Source organism: Alligator sinensis, unplaced genomic scaffold, assembly GCF_000455745.1.
Source record: "Alligator sinensis unplaced genomic scaffold, ASM45574v1 scaffold121_1, whole genome shotgun sequence".
NCBI classification, from domain to species: domain Eukaryota; kingdom Metazoa; phylum Chordata; order Crocodylia; family Alligatoridae; genus Alligator; species Alligator sinensis.
Window position 1 is genome coordinate 3,140,684 of NW_005841910.1, and position 11,418 is coordinate 3,152,101.

An 11,418-nucleotide genomic window follows, 5' to 3' on the forward strand; every position below is an offset into this window, starting at 1 on the left:
AATGCTAAGTTGGTAACAGCAAATTGTTGTTTATAAGCAAACATGGCACTGTGTAAACACGCCGGCCTGGTCCCCAACTGGTTTAATTTCATGGTGGTCAGCAGCTGATCTATGTAACGTTCAACCTTTCTGCTTCTCTAAATGTCAGAAGAATGACTATTTGTTTGTCTTGAGTTCTTCCCAGCTGTTTACTCTGCAATGCATTTGCCTCAACCTTGGTTCCCTAAGAGTGGCCCCTTTCTCCTCCCCGCTCTGTTTACACTAGTCCTGCCCCGAGTGTCACCTACGAAATCTGTTGATTATTCCACCTGGTTAATGTTAAATTGCTCTTGCAAGATGATGTGTTTGTTCATAAACACAAATGCTGGGCCCCTTGTTTACTGTACCCATGGCAGCAATCAGTTATTAAACAAATATTGCTTTGTTTGCGGGTGTGAGCAGCAGTTTATCCTGCAAGGTCTTGGTGGGGGGGTGGGGGAAAAACTTGAAATGCCGCGATTTTGATAAAGGAGAAAAGGGGAACTTGTCCCTGGAATGTGGTTGAAACGGACTTCGGTTTGCTTTTCTTATCTCTCACTTGGATGAAGGGGCTAGAAAGATTAGCAAGTTGTTTGGTTTTTCCAAGAGATTTCCTTAGTGTAATGATATCTATCCAGTTGTTTGCTTTTTTTCAGAAGGGAGAGAGCACTCCTGCAAGACGACTAGCGCAGTAATAGAGCATCTGATGGCTAGAAAATTCTGTATGGAGCAAACAAGGACTTAGAAGGTCTAGGACAAAGGGATAGGGCTATGAACAAGGTAATCGCCAAAAGAGTGCGGTTTCTGAATGTCGTTCAAGGGATGGTTGGGGTGGGATTTTATTTTTAAATATATATATATTTTTTTTTTGCTTACCTGTTCAAGTTGGATCTGATTTTAATTGATGCATGTGCTCTCTATCAACTGGGAAAAGGAAAACATGTAACTTCGAGGAGATCAGTAGAAAACCCTGCGCCTTAAAAAACATTCGAATGGAGAGAACAAGCCGACGTTCAAAATGTGCCCATCACTCTTCTTTCTCAAATAACATGATAGAACTGGTTTTTTGGGTTTGTGGTTGGTTTGTTTTTTTTCCTTTCTGCTTATAATGGGAAAACAGCATTTCCATCTGCTAATTCTGTATGCTGGTTATTTGCTCTTTCCTTTCTGAGAGTCCTAATTAGTTAAAGCCATGCTGGTAGTTTGTGCTTTGCATTATTTTGCAAAGAAGCAAGGAAAAGCTAGCTTAAGACCATTTTTTTGTTTCTCAGAATGATTGTTTGTTATTGATCCTGAGTGTGGTGCCAGCTTTTAATGCCAGGCAGGACCTGTTAGCATTAGCTGTAAATTGTTAGAGCTTTGCATGCATCTTGGATGACCTTGAGAACCTGACCTCAACTCCTTTATCCAAAGTAGCATCGGTGACTTGATATGTGAGGCACCTGTTTTAAAAAAAAATGTATTTAACATATATTTATAGAGCGCTTGTGAAGGATAAAATTAAATAATTGTCCTTTTCATCTCTTGGAAAAGCAAGCAGCAAAATGGGCACCAAATTGTGATCTATTGTATTCGCTAACTCGCACCAACGATCCAAACATATTGTTCATTTTGGCCACTTGAGTGGTTCTGGGGCTTGAGATGAAGCGAAAGGTACTTGAAGTGTGTAACCGAACAAGCCAGTTGTTAATTGACCAGCAGCACTATGAAGAATCAACCCCCCACTCGATTAAACTAAGCAAAAATGTTGAAATGAGGGAGGTGTACTGCGGGGTGCTCTTACAAAGCAACACAGAACTGCTGCAAGAAGCCCTGCCAAGTGATAGAGTAGTTGCAAAGCTCCTTTAGGGAGGGGGAGAAGGAGGTATAATTACTTTATAATGAACACCCGGTCTCACTAAGATTTGGGATCACTCATCACACCACTGTGGCAAAATAAACCAGCCATCCTATGCATTTACTAAACAAAACCCACTTTCAGATCTTCCCTTTGATCTTTGTGAATGTGTCAGTCTGGGCAGCCAGTATGGGAACGGTGGCATATGAGTAAATCTCAGCCCTTGAGTTCATTTCTTACTGGAGCAGTTTCACTTGCCGGTCATGAACACACAGTCACTGTGAATATGGTATACTGGTGTGTACTGGAGCGAGGGAGACGGGTAGGTAACTTGTATGTTTGTGCACGTGTGTGTGTGAATGTGAGACACAAGGGGATGGGTGAAGGTAAATGTGTTAAGACAGCTATTCTCCTAGATATCCCTCCTTGTGGAGGAGCATTTCTGTAAAGCAGTCAATGTCCAGATCAAAGTCTTTGCTATAATGTTCAGCATGTCCCAGTTGGAAGTGTCGTACTGTTCGTCCCTGCTAGTCTGCCACTATCCAGTGTGCCCTTCATTACAGAAGAAATGAAATACCTCCATGCCTGCATGCTGGCGGTGATGACCATGACTGTTTCTGTCTAAAAATAGTAGACATTTCCAAAATAGGAGCAAATGAACTCCGCTTCAGGGAACGTACCAGCTCAAATCAAACGCAAGGTATCGTACAGTAACAAGATGGTAGAGGAGGTGGGGACCAAGTATACTCAGTTAGTGCCTGGTTTCTCCTTGGGGAGTGCAGGGCGCGATGGAGAAAAAAGATTGGGTTGGAGAGTGGGATGAATATCTTCCAGCTGGTTTGAAGTGATTCAGGCCTGTAGTTTGAGATCACCATGGCATGTAGCTGGAGGACGTGCGCTAATTATTGTCAAATAATGAGTGCATGTTAAGGTGGTGATTTGTTTGTCCTAGAGCAGGGGGGCTCAACCCCCAGCCCACGGGCCATATCCAGCCATCGGCGCTTATAGTTCGGAGCATCGGACCAGCCATCCCCATCCAGCTCCGCACCGGTCAGGAAATTTGGCAGCAGGGGAGAAGTGGCAATTAATATGGCCACCCCTCCCCTGCCTCCAAATTCCCGCACCCTGCGGGCTGTACACCCCAGCGTGGCCCACATCAGACTAGACCCAGCCATCCCAATTCAGACTCCTCTTTCCATACACTTCAGCTTCTCCAGCAGACTGGCCGCCCTTCCCTGTACCGCTTTTAAATAGCTTCAGATCTCCGTGCCCCTGAGGATCCATGCAGCTGTTTGAAAGTGGTAACTCAGTGGGGTCATTCGTTTGGGAGAGAAAAAATTAGGAAGGGAGAGAGAAAGAAAGAAAAAAAAAAAAAGGGGATTGGGATTTTGTATACCATTAAGGAAATAAAAAGGCCTTGGGCCAGCCTAGTGGATAAGCAGGAGCAGGTAAAGCTGCTAATCGAGAGTCTTGAGGGTGAAAATGGACATAAAACCTAGTGTAAGTTCAAGTTAGTTAAAGTTAAGCTTCTTACAGGAGTGATAGGTTTGATCCACAGGGAGGAATGGAGGCAATCGTGCTCACAGCAGCGTCCTTATTCACTTGGCCAAGGTGATGCGCTCACGTACTTTTAGAAAGCGCCGATGGTTGCTTTGACAGGCTGAATTTAATTATACCTCGGCGTGTCCCGTCCCCCGCCACCGCCCTTCTTTTTTTTTTTTTTTTTTTACCTCTCCTCCCCATTCCTCTACGTCGTGAAGCAGCGCTTCCCGTTCAGCCAAAAGGGCAGGGAGGTGAGCAGCCCCCTTGTGAAACAGATGCCGATGCCACTCTGCGGATCAGCTAGCAGGGATGCTCTTAGAGCAGCGTGATTTGTTTCACTTCCCCCGGGAGACTCCGCACATCACCTCTACGATACGCTCAACCTCTACCGACCCAAGGCTTGGGACGAGTCCAATTCAGACCCTCCAACTCCCCGCTGACAGCATGAGAAGCTGCCTCTGTGTCAGGGGGCCGGCTGGAGACGATGCTGTTGGTAATTCTATTCTTTTGGACCCTTTCTTCCAAAGGACTAAATGAAATTTCAGATTTTAGATCTGTCTAGACATATACAGTGCACGATAAAGTTGATAATACATTAATCATTTTTAACAACAGGTAATATGCATAATTTATGGTGTTACAGTGCTATCTTTTTTGATATTTATGATGGATAATGCTCAGTTTTTGCCCTCATATTACTGCTTTAAATTATACCACAAGAAAATTAATGAGAAAGTAGATTTATGGGTTTCATTTGTTTGTCAATTCGGAAATTAATTGGGTGTTAATTTTAGCCGTCCCTCATCAGACCAGGTCTTTAGTATGTGTGCATTACTTTGCATTCATTGAAGCCTACCTCCCATTTACTGTGGGTCACTAGCTTTGCATACATTAAAATAGCCCTCAGGCTCATTCTCTTGATTACTTTTTGAACTGCCATGCATTAGAAAATTTACGCCTTTCTGTTATAATTATGAAAATTCGGTATAGGAGGATGGTGCTTGCATAAGAGCAAGTACACAGTCTTTCTCTGCAGTGCAAGCTCGTATACAAAACCCTAGTACATTTTTGTTTTAATCCTCGAAAATAGTAATCTTGTTAATTTTTATTGTATGGTTTTCAGCCTTTGACGTTTTCAAGCAACCTAAATTCTTTGAACTCCGTCTTTAGCTAAGGAAATATCAAAGGATTTCCTCTTGTAGTGTATTTTCTGTCTCTCTCACTTGCTCTCTCTCTCTCTTCTTTCTTCTTTTTACACTTTCCATGTATGTTCTTCCACCTCCTCTACCTCTCTCCATACCAAGAAGGCACCTTTTCATACATAACACAGCATAACCCCTCAGTGTGGTGGCATCTCATAATATTTTCATCAGCTCTGTTGGTCTGGAGGGTCATTTTAGGATCTTTATTTTAGCCCAGCCCAGACTTCTCATCCTGCTTCAAAAATCAGAAACCAGCCATATGCTGTCTGCAAAGATGAGCGGTCTTCGAAAGGGGTAAGCACGAAGACTCATCCAAAACTTAACTGACATGTATTTGTGCCCTTGAATTTGGAAGAGAGAGTTGGAAGCTCGGTAACTTCACATTTAATTGTGAGATGTTTCGTTTTCCTGGCCTCCGGTGATCCAGAAATATAAGAGGTTGGCTTTTTTGTTACTCAGGCCTATCTGAAAGTAGGAAGCACTAGCTTGTCGATGTTCATCTAATTTTTTTCAAGACAGAACCTTTCTGTGCTTCTCTTACCTTCATTTTCTCCCCGGTTTGATTTCTTGCGAAAGTCTGGGGTGGTTCTTGTATCGTTGCACCTGTTTTCCTATCTGGATCCTACACTTTGAGTGCCCCTTTGAAATAAAAAATAAAAAAAATGCAGTGCTGGATGACTGACAGCTCCTAAAAGCTTTAAAAGCCAGGCAGGTATACAGCTGTCTGGAATCGAGTCTGTGTCAGGTTTTGTAAGCTGAGCCACAGTCTTCGTCGTTTTAATGATCTGCTTTGGTCAAATCATACTGCTTATTGGAGCAGCTTTTTCAAATGGCCTTTTTAATCACACACGTACTCCTCGAGTGAATCGTTGGCCTGGTTCAGTATTTTGGACGCTTTTCTTCTCTATTTCCACTAACGAATCCCTATTCTTTTCCTAAACTTGTGCGTGTGTTCCTTCCATGTCACTAGCCAGCTTTCCAGGGAAACGTCCTCAACCAGCGTTCAGTGGAAAGGTTTTTAAGGACGTCCTGAGCTGAAGACCCACACTTTGATTCCTTGGAGAAGTCCCTTGTGAAGAGAAGTGGAGCCTTCTTGCTTCTGGCTCTCCGGCCTGAACCCATCCCCGGTCATGGCGGTGCCAGAAAAATCACCACCTGCTAGCTCATAGCTGCTTCCTCCAAGTCGGTCTTAGGGACTAGAGAAGGAACGGTGTTTCTGTCCTGCCGTGTCCCCTCCCTGTCATGGTGATTAAAAAAAGAAGACTTCTCTTTCTAGCACTGTTCACAACTTTTCTCAAACGCTTTCCTATCCAAGGAGCAAATTGCCACCCCCAGAGCGTTATAGAAGAAGTGGGTCTTGACCTGCGTTTCAAAAAGGTTTATTGGTTTCCAGCATGATTAAAGACGAGGGAGTGCATCTGGAGCTTTCCTTTCCTAAAATTGCAAATAAATATATTCTGTATTGGCAGTGAATGGTTTAAACTCGTTTGCTCTTCCTGGATGTCTTTATGGACATGCCTGCGAGAGTGAGAATCTGGGACTGGAGCCTGCCCCTGCAAAGCTTACCTCACACAGATTTTGCTGTTAACTCTTCTCTCCGTGGACAGAGAACTAGATTTTATAAATCTGTGTTTAGTTGAATTTATACATCCTTTCATGACTGGGCCAAGTTCTTTAAGGGCATTTATTCTGCTTCATATAAATAATTGATCAGCCAAGTTAATTTACTTCTGCCTGACTTGGTCACCCTTAATTAACTGCCCTGGAATAAAGACGGAACTTTTTGTTAGCTTCAAATCTTTCCCAAGTGTGAAAAAAGAAAGGCTGTTTGATGGCACGTTGTTTTGCACTAACGCTGTTGCAGTGGACACGCGAGTCCAAAATCTGGGGATTTGCAGCTCCCTTCAAACAAAGATGATAGCTAAAATAAATCATAAAAAAGACCAGGACTTGTGAGCAATTTTTCTGCTACCGAGTTAGGATGCAGAACGAGGGGGTGTAGTTAGCGGTGTTAGTCAGAAGTCAAGTAGAAGGCAATGTAGATTTGTGCTTTATGGACTAACTAAAGTTGATTATATATCTTGCACAAACTTTAGAGAGCTGAAGCTTCATCAGAAATGGAGGGTCTACATTCATGGTGGAAATGTGTACAGGAAAAATCTCCAAGGCACAAAGGGCAGTCCGACACTAGGGCCGGATTTGACTTTTTCATCAAAACCCAAAGGATCGTGTCTGGGAGCATCTGGCAATCCACCTGTATTTCATGACTTGATAGCGAATATTCCTGGGCAGGGTTCAGACTATCCTTTTAAATAAAAGCACCCAGATTGGAGTTCCCTGAATGGTGAGATGAGAAATCCCAAATTAACCAGAGGTGGCTACTCGTGGGCATTCAACTTTGTCACTGTTGACATCCATCCTCCCATCACTTTAGCTTGTGAGTAGTAAAGATACTATTTTCCCCTTGTTTCTCCCCACGGCGTTTGAGGAGTGTTCAGCTGTTTTTCTTCTGTTGTACTTTAGCAGTTCTGCTGATTTTTTTTTTTTTGGTTTGGTTTTGGAAAATCTGGCATGTTAACCAAACAGTGCAGCGAGCTCTCTGGCTTTGCTTTAGTTTCGGATTCAAAAGGCAAAGACATCTTGCGGAAACACGACCAGAATCCTGAGAAAATGACCCCTTGTCATGAGATTTTGACCCAATCTGGTATAAAACTGTGAGAATTGTTTTTGTCTGATTTCTTTCATTTCTGGCTGAAATTCGAAAAGAACAATTTGTGAGGTTTTACTGCTGTTGATACTGGAACAAAGTCTCGATTCCTCTAGGGAACTAAACTCACAAACATCCTGTGCCCAGGATCTTTCCCCCTGATCTCAAAAAGCTTGACGTTACTATGGAAGATGTTAAAATAGAGGGAGTAAGTTATACCTTTTATACGGGCAGCCTCTCTTATGCTTTAAAAGCATGTTCTCCTTTGCAGCATAAGTGTGAGCATCGCATTGCCTTGCTGTACTCATCAGACAATGTTCTTCTGCCATTAAACATATTAATTTAGAGCGTAAGATCTTGCATATCATGGAACTTTATGCACAATACTGCATTTAATATAATTTATCCTTATGCATAAAAATGAACACTGACATGATATAAATCACTGTCTTCATAGAGCACTGGTTACCTGACTAAGTTTCTTCCTTAAGCTTCTTCATTAACGTTTGATTAATTAGGGTTGCATTCAGATAGAAATCTACTTTTTGCAATGTTGGTCATGAAACCTCCTGCTCGGCTCCCGTGGAGGTTAAACCTGATTCCCGAGGTAATCCCTTTTTGGTTTTCTTCCCTCAAAATTTGAAACAGAGGTCTCAGAAACAGTCTTCTTGGAACAGGAAGTCCTCTTCCATCTCTGAGCATATATAAATGCTCATCTCATCCAACCCATTCGAGAGAACCTTCTTTAATAGCCTATGATAAGAGGTCTTGCTCCTTCCACATGCATATGCAAAAAAGTCTTGAAGAATTGAATTTATTGTGATTCTTCCTGTTGAGTCACGTTTGACCATATCTAAGGATCAAATGGCTCTGTCGTCTTTGCCGCTGTAGCCCTAATCTCGAGAGGAGTTTGGCAAGGCCTGCACTGTTGTCTGGCAATGGTTATGCTTAGAACTGGCTAATGTGAATGGACAATTGGGGACAAAAATATTGCAGAAAACTGAAGACTGTTTAGCACTCAAATGAATCCAAAGTCCACTCAAGTCCACGCATTAATTTCCCCCGTTGGAAAAGTTGCCATCTTTTGAGCAGTCATTTGTTTTTCAGGAGCATTTTGCAACTGCAGCAGTGATTTTCTTGACAACTGTGTTTGTTTGGGTCACTGGTTTGTGATTGGGATGGATCTGCTCTTAATTTAGGCAAACTTTTTTCCCCCTGCTGCCAGCCCTTGATACCTGGGGCAACGCTTTCTTTTAACAAAAGACTTGACATCACAAGTGTTAAAGGGGTTTTTTTATGCACCTGCTCCAAGACGACCTGACCCATATAACTCAAAGAGCTGAGTTTAACTAGCTAACCAATTTCCGTACATATAGCACACCCCAGAATATAATATGCATCTTTTTGAAAGGCAGAATCAAGTAAAAAAGAGTTTACAGAGTTACGGGTGCATAGAGCAGGGACCGAGCCTAATCTTCAGCCATAATCTTCTTGCCCTCCCTTTCCTGCTTAATGAAAGCTGAAACCCTAGCTGCTCCTGAAGACCGATCTCCATGGATGGAGCTATGATTTTAAAAAAGGCTAAAGCGTCTCTTCAGGTCTCTGAAATAGGAGGTCAGAGGCCAGGAGCATCCACCAGAATTGCCCTAAGAAAACTGTATCTTGATGAGTAAAACATCAAAACCATTAAAAAAAGAGAGGCAATCATTTTCACCTCTGAAGTGAAGAACAATGAGCAATTAAGTCAATCCACTTCGTCAGCTATCTGAATATTAATGCCACAGCTATTGCAATGTGGGGCAGAAATTAAAGCAGGGTGCTTCTACCCTGGACAGAAAATCAGCTTCTCTACTTAATTTGTGCACCCAAATTTTGGAGGGCTGCTTTTTGGGGGGAAAAGTTGCGTGTTGTATGTGAGAAATAGGGTATTCAAGTCCAGCCAGTTTCTCAGCTAGTCCAAATGGCTATCAAGGCCCATTTACTCCCAGTAAGGATTGGCACCAAGTCCAAATGAAGAAGGAAAGGGTTAGTGTGAAGTAGGTAGATTAGGCGTTCCTCTTGAGTTCATTTCTCTCTGGTGAAAGATGTACCTTTGTCACTGCACTAGGTAGGACTTGCGTACTCCTCCTTGAGTTAGTTTGCAAGCCCTCTAGTGGTCCTCGGTGTTCTCCGTGGTCCAGGAGCTGCCAGAGGTCTGTTTGAGTTGCAGCGGAGATATGCCCTTAGGCCTGACATGTTGCGTGTGTTCAAGTCAAAGGGTTATTTAAACCCCACTCTGCCTCCCTGGTTCACTCAGGCCATGTAAAAAGCAAAAGACACAAAACTTAGTACATGTCAGGCCTGGATCGGTTTAAAAACACAATGCATTCTCTGGCTGCATCAGGGCAGTCTTTTGATTAGTTTAGATCTTGGGAGTTTTATAAGGGAACTGACTATAATGAGCCCTCTAGCCCTTTTGTCTCTTTGCATCATTTCAAGAATCCACAAAACAGACGGAAACAAGTTTCCAGAGCCAAGCCGAAATTTATTTAAATGTAAGCAGAGCATTTGAATCTGCTCCACCACCTTCCATAAGTGTGGACAGCATTTAGCATGAATAGATCCCTTAGTGATTGCAGCAAAGTCCTCCTAATGAGTGGTTTCCCCCACACTGATTGAGAATCAAAAAACTGGTGCCCGCATTGCAGCATGCTTGTGACAAAGTCCTCATTAGTCCGTTGCTCCTCAGTTATGACATCTTGATTATCAGCTGCATGGATCATCACTATGAATTTACCAAATTGGGCGAGGGGTCTGGCATGTCTGTGTTTGGCTGAACAGTAATCAGGGTTAGAGGCTGCACATCACGAAGTGCTGACTGGTAGGCTACTCTTGAAATGTTGGTGAAAGCAAGGGGCTGTTTATTCTGAGCAGCTCAGCCAAGAATAGAGACCCTGGCAGGGAAGAATCTGTCTCTGGTAGGCATTGTACATTGGGTAGCTCAGGGCTTAAAATAACTCCTGCACAGATTTCCTGGGGCAAGTGTTTTCCCGTAGTATTTTTCCATTAGAAATACGTTGCTTTCTCACTCCTTCTCCAATTGATCTTTTCCCACCTGTGCTGGAAGGGGAAATTTTTCTTCCTGTTTCTGAATTGGTAGAGCCACTAAATTCAAACAGGCCCTCTTTTAAATATGGGCCTTTCATTTTCAGTGAAGGGCAATTAAAAACCAAATCTCTGCTTTCCTGGACTGCTCATGTCAGCTTGGGGATTGCTCACCTGGAAAAGTTACAGGCGGTAAGCTACAGTAGGAATTTACAGTAGGAACTACTCTGCACTAACTCCCTGTGTGGATGGTTTTAGTGTGCACGAGAGGTAAGGCAGCTGGCTTCACTTCCATGACAGAGTACAGTCGTACCTGTTGCAAATGCAGTGAGTTGCATTTGGAGGGCTGGTTCCTTTTCCACCTATCAAGCATCACTCAAGTCCCTGAAAAAACACGAACGCTGCCACCAGTACTTCTGTAACATACTGTCACCTTAGCCTTAACGCTGCGACATAAAAGCCGGAGGGTGACTTTTGTAGTAGTTGTTTTTCAGGAACTTGAGCAGGGTGGAACAAGATTGCATTTAGGCACCTTGGAGTCTCTACGTGGGCTAAGTACAGACGGTCAAAATGCCCCAGGCTCAGTTGATTCAATCTTTGCAGGTTAGTCTAAGCTGCATAAACTGAACCGATAAGTAAGCGAACAGACATTCACTTTTATTCCGGAAGTGCAACCACATGCCTGCAGTGACTCAGGCCTGAAGCCGGGGAGTGCTAGAGCACGCCTCCCTGCTGGGCTGTAGAGCAGACAGCTTGGGCCAAGGCTAGCCTGCCCACCCTGCGAGGTCAGGGGGACTTGGGGGAGGGGGGAGGTGCAAAGCATCCTGGGATGCTGGGGGACCGTGAGTTAACTTGAAGGACAGAAATTCAATAAACTGATTTCCCTTAAATCAGTTAAGTCTGATACTACCTCCTCCCAGGTTTATCTTAAACTGGTTTTGGCCATTTTGAAAAGCAGGTTACGTGCGCTGAACTTCTGTTGTGTTACAGATTTGAACTGGTTTCTGGTCGCTTATGTGCAACTTCTT

The 11,418-nt window shown here is 43.4% G+C and overlaps 1 protein-coding gene across 21 annotated transcripts in view; it reads left to right on the forward strand.

The window, feature by feature from the left end:
* FOXP1 (forkhead box P1) overlaps positions 1-11,418 on the forward strand; it is a 421,654-nt gene that overhangs the window by 222,494 nt on the left and 187,742 nt on the right. The window contains exon 4 of one of the 21 annotated variants that reach the window (XM_025197995.1): positions 675-798. The exons of 19 other annotated variants lie outside the window; for them this stretch is intronic. The gene's annotated coding sequence lies outside the window, so the exon portion shown is untranslated. Of the gene's footprint in view, positions 1-674; positions 799-4,874; positions 4,894-11,418 lie in introns of those variants that run through there. One more of the 21 variants, XM_025198004.1, reaches the window with a different exon arrangement.